The sequence below is a fragment of the Falco peregrinus genome, chromosome 8 (assembly GCF_023634155.1).
Source record: "Falco peregrinus isolate bFalPer1 chromosome 8, bFalPer1.pri, whole genome shotgun sequence".
NCBI lineage: Eukaryota > Metazoa > Chordata > Aves > Falconiformes > Falconidae > Falco > Falco peregrinus.
Window position 1 is genome coordinate 11,258,738 of NC_073728.1, and position 13,921 is coordinate 11,272,658.

General features: G+C 46.8%; 1 long non-coding RNA gene across 1 annotated transcript; it reads right to left on the bottom strand.

Moving 5' to 3' along the window:
- Positions 1-567: 567 nt before the first annotated feature.
- LOC114014090 (uncharacterized) lies at positions 568-5,760 on the bottom strand. Its single transcript, XR_003557466.2, has 3 exons — positions 5,676-5,760; positions 2,299-2,399; positions 568-669 (listed from the first exon to the last, which is right to left on the bottom strand). It is a non-coding gene; the product is annotated as an uncharacterized LOC114014090 (long non-coding RNA).
- Positions 5,761-13,921: the final 8,161 nt, after the last annotated feature.

Sequence of the window (13,921 nt, forward strand, 5' to 3'; positions counted from 1 at the left end):
TTTGAAAATTTGGTGGAGGGATGTAGGGGCAAGGGGAGGCTTTTTTGGGTGGGTTGAGTTTGGGTTTGGGTGGTGGTGGTGGTGATGTTCTGGGGTTGCTTTTTTAATCTCCCTACATAGATCCTGCAGTCAGGTTCCTGGAGACATGCTGGAGTGTTGGTGCAGCCCCAGCACATTGCTTGGCTCCCTCCTGTCTGCCCTGAGCAGGTAATCTGTTACTCTGCAGACATAACTTATTCCTTCCCAGGGCAAAACTGATTTTGAAGGCTGGCCAGAAAGGAGGCAAACCCATGAAAGAGCTCAGCCCTTTGTTCCTTACTCACCTGGGCACTGCCGTTTCTGAGCCTGAGCCCTCTGCAGCCACCAAGGGGGTGTCCCAGTCTGTGGGCCACCATGTAAAACCTGGACTGCCTCATCAGCCACAGAGAAAAATGACAGAAGACAGAGGTTATGATGTGATGAGGGACAGGGGAGATAAAGGCAAATTGTGTGGGCAGAGCTGGGAATGCCTGTGAGAGCAGCTCACCCCTGGAAGAGCCCTGAGACCACAGGGAGCCTCCATGTCCTCCAAGAGATGATACAGTTGGGAACAGATAGCTGGGTGAAGACCTCTGGCATGCCTGCAGCCCAGCTCAGGGAGCTGGTATCAGTCTTTCCACTTTCTTGTCACTATTAAAAAAACCAAAAAGATTAAATGATTATACTTCAAAAACTTGCTGTCTGCAACCCTCCTTTCAAACCCATCTTCCCCCTTACTTTTGCAAGGCCATAAGCATATACCAGAGCAGGGCACTCCTGGGTTTAACCCCAACCACTGAAGCCCTGCCAAAGTCCTTGTTCAAGGGGACAGCCAGCACCTCCAAAAAGGACACCTGCTCCATGGCCCCAGCCTGTTGTGCCTGCTCACCGCTCCAGAAGGACTGGCTACTAACAGCCAGTGCAACTGCAAAAGCCTCCTTTCCTTACCAGAAAAAAAAAAAACAAACCTGTAGAAGTGTGTGTTTCTATCCCTACACCCCTACAGCAGCTGATGCTGGAAGCCACCAAAGGGGCCAAAGAGGCACTGGGACAGCAGGCTGAGACACAGACAGCAGAGGCAGGCTGCAGAAGTCCAAGAGGTGCAAGTGCACGTTAATCATGACCTTTAACACAGGCCTACTTTTTTCTAAATAATTTCAAAAAGAAGTTGAAAAAAAAACCAAACACCAACACCAAGTCAAGATGTATGGCAAGCTGGTCTTAGCAAAGTCCAGCTGCTGTCCTCTTTCTGCTGTACCCTGCTCTCCTGTCATGGGCCAGCAGTGAAATATGGATTTAACATGGCCTTCAAGCTGCCAGCCCTTCACATCACCCTCTCCACCATGCTGAATCAGAGTTACAACACTGAGACACAATGTTTGGGAAGCAGAAAGTGATAATTTCATTTTGCATAAATGGTATAAACTGTTTCTGGCAAGACATTGTTTGTCCCTGTGATAAATCCTCCCCCATATCCCCTGCTTTTTTTCCCCCAAGAAAAGCCTTTGCTATTATTATGCAAAGAAAATCTGTATGGATTGCATCCTGCAAAGCACCAGCAAGTCAACAAGACTGCAGCAAGAAGGGAACGAGTCATGGTTTCCTTTCAGCCATCCCCGCAGAAATCTGTTTTTGTCTAAGACATACAGGGCGTGTGTTGCTGTGCCCCACGCAAGGGCCTTGGGCACAGCTGAACAGAGGAATTACAACAAAGGAAACCTTTTGTTCCCACAGAATAGAAATGAACTTCACTTTTAAGACCTTTGTACCAAAGTGTGCTCCTGGCAGGGCAGGGATCAGGACCAGGGAGGGAATGGGAACAGGGGAGGGCAGGAGGGATGAAGAAACTACTGCTCTGCATGAGAAACGAACGGATCTCTTTTGTGACCTGCTGCTTTGGCACCTCTGTCTCTCTTTGTTTCTCTGCCTCTCTCCCTCTGACCTTGCTGGTTCTGTTGGGGCTGGGGACCACAGGACTTCCCCCCCCCCCCCCCCCCCCCCCATGCTTTCCTTGGCAGCTGAACCATGGCTGAAGGCATCGCGCACTGCAGCGCAGCAGAGGGAAAGCAATCACAGACAGAGCTCCAGTGAAATCCTGCCTGCCAGTAACAGGCTCCGACTCAGACAGCACAGGTCAGCAGCGAGCAGTCCCGTGCACCGATGGCTCTGAGGAGCACAAAGCAGCACTTGGGAATGGAAACAACCTGTCCTTCATACCTCCTTTGCTATGTATGGGAGCAGCTTTGCACAGACGAATTGTCTCATTTTTCTATTACCTACCTTCTACCATAGCAGATGGCATTTGGGCTCCCCAGCTGACAGCTGCACTGAATGCCACACCACTGCTTTACGTTTCAAAGGAGTTGTGGCATTCCCAAATCCTGCCAAACCAAGGAAAACTATAGTTAATGAATACATAATATGACTTGACATGGAATACTGATGTCAGTCTTACCCAAAGGCCACGCCACCTACACTGTTGTCTGTAAAACATCGTTTACAAATGTGCTACCCCAACAACCTGGAGAAATCCAGCAGAAACCTACAGCCTGTCTCTGCCAGGGTGCCTCCTCTCTGCTGTGAGTTTGCAGGCAGGTAAGTTTGCATGTTCTAAGATGTGCTCGGTATGCAACAGCTGCCCAGCAGCAGGGTGATACGCTTGGCTGAACGAGTTTTAGGAGGGCCTGAGGAAATGGCCACACACAGGCACTAGCCCATGAGCAAAGCCATACGCCAAAAGACTGTCATGCTATGCAGTATGTGGCCCATGTGACCTGGGAAGAGAGCAGGGCAGCAGGAAAGGAGAATCCATCCGTTCAAGAAATACTTGGTTGTCTGCATTTGCTGATTTGCTAAAATCAAGAGTGTTTGATGGGGTGGTGATGGCTTCCAACCAGGAACCAGGAGTTGTAGCAGGAACCGGGGACCACAAAGCCTCCCAAGACCCCAGCAGAGGTGATATTAGCCAGACATAGGCACGAAATGTTTGTGTATCTGGGGCAGACAGATTGCATGTCTTGCCATTAGTAGATGTATTGTCTTGGCCAGAAGAGAAAAATGAGGCAAGAACTTTCTTTCTCCACCGTTTTATCTGCCCTGTGCAGGATTGCCAGATTATGCAGAAATACCAAGCAGCAGACAGTGAAATGTTTGCATTGCATTTGCATTGTTTACAGAGCAGAGTGAAACATGCTCATTTTGATTGAACGTATTTATAACCACAAGGGACAAAATGATCATGCATGGAATGCAGGGGTAATGACTGAGTAATTTTCCAGTGCTGGTTCACAGCACAGTGACGATGGTCTGAGCTGGCCCTCATGCGCAGCAGGAGAACTAGGAGCTAACTCTGGCAAGCTCTGGCTTGCCCACGCCAACGCACCCACATTTGCTCACTGCCCTCAGGGAACAGTGCAGGCCCAGCAGTCCTGTTGGTATGGCACACCCAACAGTACGGGGACAGATTCATTAACGCGGCTTTGGGGAGGGCAAACTGTGCATACAGGTGAGGCTGCGAGGGATCGCTCATTGTGGCTGGAGGATACCTCAGGTGTCCTGCTAAGCGCTGCCACTGCTCTCCCCGCAGCCTTGTGGCCTCCAGCTATTTTTAACCCAGAGTGTTTCTGTACCAATGCTGGTGGAGTCCTCCAGCACTCATGGCTGTTTGACAAGGAAAAAAGAATTCTGTCTCAGTGACTTTACTATTCCTGGGCCACAACAAGCTGTTTTCCTCATTTCTGTAAGCCATAACCAGGGGCAGGGGAACTGAAATCTGACCAAAGAGTTTTTTTCTTCTGGTGGGTCTTGAAGTCAGACAAATTTGCAGAGTTTGCAGTCGGCTTATAGTTGTGCATTTGCAATGTAAATCAATACAGGCAGCTATTTACTTTGCAGTGCAGAGACTGAAACACCTGGGGCTGTGAAGCTGCAACACCCCAGGTGCTGCAGAGGTCTGCCTCTGCCTTCACCTCGACCAGGGTGGCAACACCAACAGCAAGTTTTCACCTCTCGAATCATGGTGATATGCACCAGATTGTTCTCAGCAAAAGCTCACTGCTCCAAGCCACCCATACCCACACAACAGCTCGTCTTCACCTGGCCATCACCTCCCTGCCCAGCACTTCTGTGGGAGGAGCATTAGGCAGTGGTCCCTTAACACTGTGGATGCGATGGAGAGGGACAAGAGCATTGCAGAGCGCTGCCACAGTGCTGCATTGGGAGACGTCCCCCTCCACAGGGGCATGCTGGCACAGGAGCCTTGCACTCCAGCACCGCAGCCAGCCTCACTGGGCACAGTAGGGCTCGGCAGGCTTCACTGGGAGCACAGGGATCTGATCTCTGCATCTGAGACCTCTGGGCAATTTAATTTTTTCTTCTTACTACATCTATTATCCCATTGCACCTACCTAATGCAAGGCGATGGAGAAGGAGGCTGCATTCAGGTGGGCAGAAAGGATCTCAAAACATCCAACCACCAAATGTGGGAGAGAGAACAGACATATTAATCTCCTAATTGATTCAACAGACTGATTGTGTTTTGTATTTCACTGGAATCCATATACTGTTCTGGATCTCTGTTGGGAAATGGGGTAAAACCCCATCAAGCTTTAATGACGCGGAAGAACTTTATAAGGTGGCTCTCTAAGACTGGAATAGTTAAAAAGTTAGACTTCAAATTTAACAGGGCTCAGAATAGCAAACTGTTCAGAAGTGGGTACCTTTGTTCAGGGAGGCAGCTTCATTTCAGTCAAATATAGTGGAGAAACAATGGAGCATACTTCCTGTCACATTATAAATATTCTATAGCTTTTAACAAAGACAAAAAGAGGAGGAGTAGGTGAATATTTTAGAAGCTATTGTTCAAGTATCATAGTTTCAAATGGTATCTAGAGTAACTTGGGACTGGTTCTGAGGAGTAACATCCATAACACAATGGACAAACTATGTCTCCTGCTGCTCCTTGCAACGTGGACAGCAGAGGGAATATTTGAAGGCCTTGCGTGCTACAATGGGCTCAGCCGTCCCAGGCTTCAGTGCCTTTCTGAGTAACGGAGTTAATGTCCTTTCAACCTCAGCAGAGCAAGGACCGGAGGGACTTTGGATTAAAATCACAAGGCAGGCAAAAGTTGGGAGGAGATGCCTTGCCTAAGCTTCGTTGGCAAGTCAGTGCTGGAGCCAACAAATACATCCTGACCTTCTGATTCCCAGGCTAGGGTCCCTACTGAGCAGGTGAGCGCCCTATATTGCAGCACAACATGCCACGACAGCCCCAGGGCTTTGCCTGCTGCCTGCACAGGAGCAGGGGAACGTCACTCATATCTTACAATCCTCATCAACCTAGCACAGATCACTTCAACTCATGGAAACTCGTGACAGCATTAATATTCAAAGATCTGCCAGGAGAACGTGCTTTTGTGCTGTTAAGAGAGAGCTTTGACCTCACTGGGGCACTCCAGCAGGGTTTTGTTGTATCATAAATTTTGAGGCAGGGAGGTGCTAATACCAGTCCTGCTAAATCAGGTGTGGAAACAGGAGGAGGTCACTGCCACAGCCCCTTTGCAAGTCAAGCTAGAGACCAGAGAGGATTGCTTTCTTAAGGAAAAGAAATAATTTGTTCTTCATCTATACCATTAATGACATTTTTGATTTATTCTTACCTTCTTCTGAGCGTAAACAGCCTTCTGAAACCAACCAAGCAGACAGCTCTTCTTCTGATTGTCGCTGGCACAAGCTTCACCATGTCTGCAAAACACATCATTGTAAACTCATTTCCTCCCCTGCCTCATTTGTGGCAGGAGGCTGGGATTGCTGCTAAGGACTAACCCAGGGGCCTCCGAGGATGCTGCCGATCCAGCACAGCTAGGGGCTTTTCTTCAAGTACCCAGAAATCCATTTTTCAAGACCAGCAGTGTATGGGACATTACCCCAAATGAGAAGTTCTGCAAGGTACAGTGCCTCGTGTGTTGGAGGACCTCCAGGCTGAGCTGGAATAAAATCTCTCCCCAGCCAAAAAGCACGAGCGCTTGGATGTGCTCGGCCACAGTGGAAGTCACTGTGGTTGCCCAGGGAGGAAGAAGAATGACTTTGTGGGGTTCCTGCCCATCCCTCTGCCCAGACACACCATTCAGCTCACAGAGACTGCAGCAGATTCGTCCTCACTTCTAGAAGGCTTCTATATCTGGACAGGAGAGGCTGAGCAAAACCTGCCTGCAATTGCCACGCACCAGCTGGAGGAAGGGATAAGGCGGGCAGGGATCAGCAGTCCCATAATTGGCCTGAACCAGCAGCACCGGGCTGCGGGTGCTGGGCTGCCTCCATCATCCCTTCATCCACGCTGCAGGCATGATTGCTTCTCCTGTGGCGTCATGCTCACTGCTACAGTCCTGACCCTTACCCCTAGCAGTGCCCCTGTCCTTTTCCTGCAAGAGCCTCTGTGTGGCCGAGCAGCACTGGTTTCCACCACAGCCCACCCTGCACAGGCAGGAGCCAGAGCTATATCTTTCCCTGAAATCCCTTTGCAACACGGCATCTGTGCAGTCTACGGTGTGCCTGCTCATCCCACACAGCTGGGTATCAGCAGGTGTCACCACTGTATATCGTACGTGCTCCGCAGTGTACATGGGGTTAGCGCTGAGCGTTAGGCAGGGTGATCACACGGACGGGATATTTCCTGACACTCTGTGCGCAGGTTCCTTTTTATTAAGAGGTGAACTTTGTACATTTGGCTCTGTATTTCCTCACTTCACTCTGGAGCTAGGCATGAAGGAAACAGACACGTTTAGGATACTGACACAAAACTAGAAGCTTTCTGTTCAGACAAGGGCACTGACAGCTCAGTCAGAAGGGGAGAGAACAAGAGGAAACAACCTTGCCCAGAAAGATTTTGTGCCCCCTTGCTATGCTTGTGTGGTCCCACTGTGCCCATAATTGACCCCTCAATCAACACCTACTTCTCCTTTAAAATACATCCAGAATCACCCTGGCAGGATGCTTCCCCACCGTGAGGTCAACAGTGTCCTCCAGACGGGCAAAAAAGGGAGAATCTCAGTCGTAAAGTTCATATGGTCCTAGACATCTTTTGACTGGAAAGCACTGACAGTTGAACAGAAAAATACTGGGTCCACTGAGAAGCAAAGGCCTATTAAAAACACACCTATTAAATTAATTATTTCTCTCCATGCACATAAACCAGGACACCAGAAGCAAAACTCTGTGACATTTTATGTCAGAAAAAAGCATAGGAGTCTGTTTTCCTCTGTGCCCCACACTACCCAGCCTGAAAAAGAGATGACTTTTCAACTTATTTAATAATGCAAAACCTGAGGAAGGGGCCAGTTGCGCAGAATCCAGAAAAAGAGAGACTGCAAAGAGTTGAATTTGCTGATAATACACTACTTGCAAAACAAGCTTCTGCTATTCCCCTCTTGACACAGCGTCTGTTGCCTACCAGGGCAATCATATCCAAGTGTAATTGTCTAACAATTGTTCCGCACTGAGAAAATAGTTCTGATTACAGACATTAACACGTTTAGGCATTAAGCTTCCTCACTGTAATTACCCTTGAGCTTAGTCTCACAAATGAATTAATGTGCTGATCGCTTGGACTAATAGAACCAGCAAAAGGGTGATGAATTGCTTCCAAATCAGATAAAATCAAGCGTGACATCATTTAATTAATTTCAGGGCTTGGGGGGAGGAGAAAGGGGGTCAGCATGATGCTGAAGAGAAATGTATCTCTCCCTTAGCAATGGGGAATGTGCACATGGGGGAGGAAGGGGCTGGGGAAAAGGAACATGTGCACCAGCTGAGAAGGGGGTGGCTGGAGATGGGGCTGTATAGTTTCTGTGTATGAGCATGCAGCCCCGGGTGGCTGCAGCTGCGTGACCGATTTGATACAGCTGACATAGGTGCAGTGGATGGCTTTTTCTGGGTACGAAGAGATCCACTGCTTACCTTGCTCTGATTTTGAGTCATTCTCCCTGAGCCGGGGGCCATATGTAACCCCTGCTCGTCCCCCAAGCAGAAAGCCCAGTCCTGGCCTTCCCCAGGGTCACAGTTTCTCCGTGGGACCTGAATGCCCCACGGCAGAGTTGCCAAAACCCTCCCCTTTGTCATGTTTCCTGGCAGGGGAATGTTTGCCAGGCTGTCAGCACAAGGCTGCAGTCAGCCAAGAGCTGGGCTGGCCATTGCTACCGCAAGCAGATATACTGTTGCCCTCCTTGACTTCTCTCCCCCTACGAAGGGCTTCCCGATCATTTGGGTTTTAGAAAGGAACAAAAAGGGTCTATGGAAAGGACATGGCAGGGCCCTGGTCTGCTGCTGCTAAGTGCAGACACTCTCAAATTAAAGCTTCCCCTCAGATGGCTGCCTACCTGTAAAATAAAACGGGTTATGGGCAGAGCTTTCTCCTTGCAGCCCAGCAGACCATCCATCACCAATTTCAGCATTTGCATCACACAGATATCCTAAACAAAGGGCCACCAAGAGGTGTGATCTTATAAATTAAAGGTCTCCATTACAGTTTACATCTAGAACTGGCTTCTGCAATTCGAAAGCAGACTAGCTTTTTACATACGCATATGGATATATGCAATCTACAAAGACACACAGTCCTGGCCTGATGCCAGTTTAAACATATGTTAGCAGCACGCAGACAGACGTAGGTATGTACACAGACCCATATTTGCTGCCTGTAGATAAACAGGCACTCATCTCTCCCTAAGTGTACATACCTGTATAAGCACATGTAACATAAAATGCACATGCATGGATACACACAAAGAACATTATAACAATGCACAGCCAAAATGTATAACCATATGCCTGGTCTCATTTGAATGACAAGGTGTTTTGTCACTACTGATTTCAGCAGGAGCTACGTAGCTCCCACAATATTTTGCTGCATGTTTTGATCCATATTTTATTTTGCTGAATATTGGAGCAGTGGAGGGATGGAGGTGATGAGACCTGTCAAAGCTAGATTTGAAGATACAAAGCTTTTCATTCTCAAAAGTCTGTGAAGTCAGCATGCTTTATTGTGGTCTGGCTGCCCCTTTGATAGCAAAGGCGGAGGAAACAGGAACCCAGTTCCTCTCTATTGCTGAGAACAATAAGTCTGGAGTCTCCCTGCAACAAGACTGTTCCTTGGGCTTTGCCGGAGACCACAGATCCAGCAGCCCAATATCAACACCCTTTGGCAGCATTTGTCATTGTCTTGGATATTTTAATTCATCCAGTCACCCTAGGGACAGTGCAGCTTATGACTCCATTTATTTGAAGCAGCCTTACAATAAATCTGGTTAGCGGAGCAGAGAGTGCAGGTGACAGTCATTGTGATATAAAGTAGATCCCTTATTTCCAGAACCTGATCTTGCAAGGCATCAGGCATCTTCCGAGATGCCAATAGCTCTATTTGCTCTGTTCTATAAATGACAATCAGCAAACAACAGCAAAAAGCACCAGCAGCCAGACACTATGCAACAAGTTTGAAGGTCCTGAATTTCCTTTCCTAGTGGTAATATAGCCGTATCACTGCAGTCTCCCCACTGGCACCTTCACGGGCAGTCAGAGAAGCAGGTCCCGGGGAAGACTCAACTGTCCCTGCATTGTCCATCCAGCTTATTACAGAGGTGCCAGTTCTGCTGGGACAGCTTGGGCTGTGCTGAGCTGCAAGTCTTACTCTGCTCTGCTGTATTCCTAGGTAAGAGTAGTTCAGCACACTTGTCTTTCTTCCATGCTGCGGAACACATGGCCCACATGCTAGGGCCTAGTTTCTTTTAAAACCAAAACCAAACAAACACTAGACCCAAATGGTGCCAGGTATTCAAATAATTGGTGCTGACGTCTTTTGGAAATCTGGCAATGCATTGCCAGACATCCAGCTCTACACTTGATGGGTAAGCCAGCTTTAGGCTTGCAGAGATGGAAGGGGAAGCAAAGTGGTCTGGTGGTTGAGAGCTGATTTTTCAGGGTAACTAAACTTCCAGCACAACCCTCCTGTCAGTCACATACTGAAAGTGAGGTGGGATGAACTTAAAACTTGGTCACAGGGGAATTTATGCATCTGAGCACCATAGGAGATCTGGAGCTTTTTCCGTACTTCAGTTCTCCAGGTGTAAAGAAGTAGGAATAAAGCAATTTCCTCATCTCTGAGGGATGTTTTGTGTGGAAAGATTTATGAAATGCTCACAAACTGTGCTACTAGAGGGGGGCATGCTCTTGTGAGCATCTTGCAGGGGCTTCTCGGCAGCATGACAATGCCATGGCACTCTGTAAGTGCAAGAGAAGGATTTGCTTTTACAGTATGACATTTGCCAAAAAATTAAGGTGAAGAGCAATGTGCTAGAATCACTTTTAGTACTAAACACACAGAGTAAATATAAATGTTTAAAAGGCATGTGTTTGGTGGTGGTTTTGGTTTTGATTTTTTTTTTTCATGAGTATAGGACATGTTGCTGTGCACAATATTGTAAGAATCCTTACTGCTACCAATCATAAGCTCCAATTCAGAGTGTGTGATTATTACTAGGGACTTTCTTCTTCCCCCATTATGTATTAACTGCACCTAAGAGATCCAGAAATGAAAGGATTTGAGCTTTCTTAACAGTTGTTTGGTTTGCTATGTGTACTTATTTCACTTTTGTCATAATTCAGCACAGTCTGAGAGATTAAAACAGAGAAATAAAAATGCATTATGCACTTATCGCCCAGTGTCTTAGAAATCTACGTTAAACTCATGAACTACAGGGAGAGACAGGAAATCATATTATGCTTCACATATCTTTTTCTATTTCCACAGGACTCCTTTAATCACTCGCTAGCCTGTATGTAAGGTTTTGAAGGCAACCTCCTCTGACCTCTGCTGTCATATTCCAGCCCACAAATATCAAACAGGAGGCATCTCAGAAGATGCCATGGGAGCAAAAGCAGCCAGTCCCTTGCCGCAGGGGCACTCCCTTCCCATATCTAGAGGATGTTATTTTATTCATGTTATTTTTTTAACTCACCCCAAAGCCCACAGGATTGCAGATGGGATATTTCCTGCGCTTCCTTGTTTTCAGGAGTATAAAACCAAAACAGACAGGGACCTTTGAGGCCCCAAACCAAACCACACCTTAGTTTCCTTCCAAAACTAGCTCCCCAAGACAAAACCCATTGCATAGAGTAACACAGGCTTTGGTACCACCACCAAATGCAATAACTGTGGTGGGTGAGGTGCTGGACCTACCATGAAAGAAATACACGGCTTGGACCTAGTATTTGGTCAAATCATATGAGAGGGTGGAAATTTTGATTGCTAGTTAATCTGGACCTGGAGTCATGTCCAAGTCCAGCTTTAGACCTGGGGATTGTGTGCAAGCCCTGCCTAAGTCTGGGAGGAGTTGTCCCCAGAACGTTGGAAAGCACTTGGGGCTGGAGTGATGTTGAATGCGAGGTCCTATCCTTGCAAACATGACACACAACATTTGCATTTTTGTGTGCAGTATGTTAATATTCACGTATTTGTATGCTGCTAGCCTTGGGAGCAAGCAAATGTCCTCTAACTGCAACTTCAGCCTGGTCAAGGTAACTGACCTTTTTCATTAAGTGCTTCCAAATTTCCAATCTAAACATGAATGTGAAAAAACTGTGCTAATTACAGGCCTGTCGGGAGGCCAAAAGTGCAGCAGGGAGATAAGGGGGTTTCTGGGCGTTATTTAAAGGCACAGCAACAGGGTTTTTGACTTGCACTAACACAGTGCCCTGGTCTCTGTTACTCAGGTAGGGTTACTTACAAACAGAGCCAAAAATCTGGGAGGGCTTGAGATAGTGGGATGTGCCATTGAGTCAGATGGCCAAGGTGGAAGCTCCGAACACGGTAGCGGAGGAGCCACCCTCTCTCCATGGCTCCTCTGATTTTTGTCCCAGTCCATTCTGCTTGCTGAACATCTTGTACCCTCGTGTACGGTATAATAACTTTTCAAACTACATGTGCACAATACTTGCAAATAGCGCTTAAAACATAATGGCTTATTAATATAACACATATAATCTGAGAAGTGATACGAGCTCTTTCCCTTTTATACCCTTTTTAATAAAGCACATTTTGAAACTCACTGACCTTTTTTTTTTCCCCTTTTTTTTTTTTTAAGTTCCCTGGCATTATGTAGAAAAACCCCATCACTGTGAAGTGGAATATAATACAGTTTATTACCGCTAACAAGGGAATGGCCCATAACTCTAAAGAGACAAAGCCTCAAGTGAGCTATGAAGGTCATTTTCTTGCATCTAGAAAGAAAATGTAATACTGACTGTGTCATGCTTCCCATTTCAGAGACAATGTGGGCTGCTTTCAGTTTTATTGTAATAAATAGTAAAAACGAAGGATTTTTCTTTCAGATGGAATTTCAGACAGTCAGTCCTCCCCACTTTGGAGGGAATGAAGGTGAATATCTGTCTGGATTTTCCAGCGCTATTTATACTCCTCTGGATTTGAGGGTTGGTTTGTTCATGAATCTTTAGCAGACACAAAACCCTAACCGCATACCTAGCCACTGCTTCTCCCTGCTGGGAAGACTCAAAAATCTCACTTGGTAGAGGCTCAAACAGGAAACTCACAGATCTGATCATTACCAGGGTTACCTCCAGAGCTCTCCAATAGTATATTGTTTTAGTTTTTGGAAATCAACCTTTCCTGTGATCTCCCATCCCTGCTTCATGCAGCCATGAACCTTAGAGCAATATTAATACATTTCAATGCTGCGCTACAGCCAATGTGGCATTAACAAGTCACTGGAGGGACCAGGGTGTGGATCATATACTGGACAAATGTACAAGGCTAAAGAAGACGGTTTAAGCCTTAGGTCATGAATAAAAATAAACATGCATCTCCTTTTCCAGCTTTTACTGTAACAGGCAGGCCAAAGCCCTGCTGTAGCAAGCACTGGGGAAAAGCACTGATGCTGCTTTCAAAAAATGTAGCTTTTCTTTTTGTTCCTGGAACAAATACACATGCACCGCTGCAGCTCTTGGCTCAGAGATAACAGGGGTAGAACTGGAATGAGATATGTTCCTCCGTATCCCCAGTTTCCTGGTCCACCTTTCTACAACCCCCAGACAGCCTAGGGGAGGGGAGATGGTTTGTACCTTCCTCTTCCTCAGTTCTGAGAGTTTGTTATTTTGGCTTGGCTAAATGGCTCAGGTTTTGTGCTCTACAGCTGTAGTAATTGGCAATGTTTTCCTCGAGTTTCAAAAGGAATATCTTCCTTGGGTGAGATGATGCAGGAAAGCAAAACCTAATGTTTTCCCTGACATCATCATCTTCCCTTCCAGTTGCAAATGGTGTCATATAAAATGGTGTCGGAAAGTGTAGCGGCCTTATCTACTACTCTCTCATTATCTAGCTGCTTTCTGTTTTCACCATGATGACAAGGCAACACTGTTGATTAAGAAGCTACTGGCCTCCTTATTTGGGGTGGGAAGAGAAGGGGGACATCAAATCATTGGTGGCCATGTTAGGCTTGAAAGAGAAAAGCACACAGCAAAGAAAAAATTGAAACGCATGCTAGACCCAAAAGGGAGATCAGGCTGACTGTGAGCAAGCAAGCAAGCAGTGAGCTTTGCCTGCACACGCGAGAGCCTGCAGGGAAGCGGCTCTGAACATACTGCCTATTCACAGCTAGATAACTCTCCTAGGCTCTGATCTTGCTGCTAATGCACCAGGCAGTAAGTACTCTTTTGCAGTACTGTAGCTGGTAAATTGTCTTAACCCCACTTAAGTCAACAGAAGGATTCTGATGCAGATGGATAAAGGATTTGACCCTATCTGTTTGCTTCGGATATTACGCAAATACCTTAACCTCGGTTACTTACCACTAACCAGTTTATCACTAAATGATGATCATTAGGCAGCTTTGCCAAACAC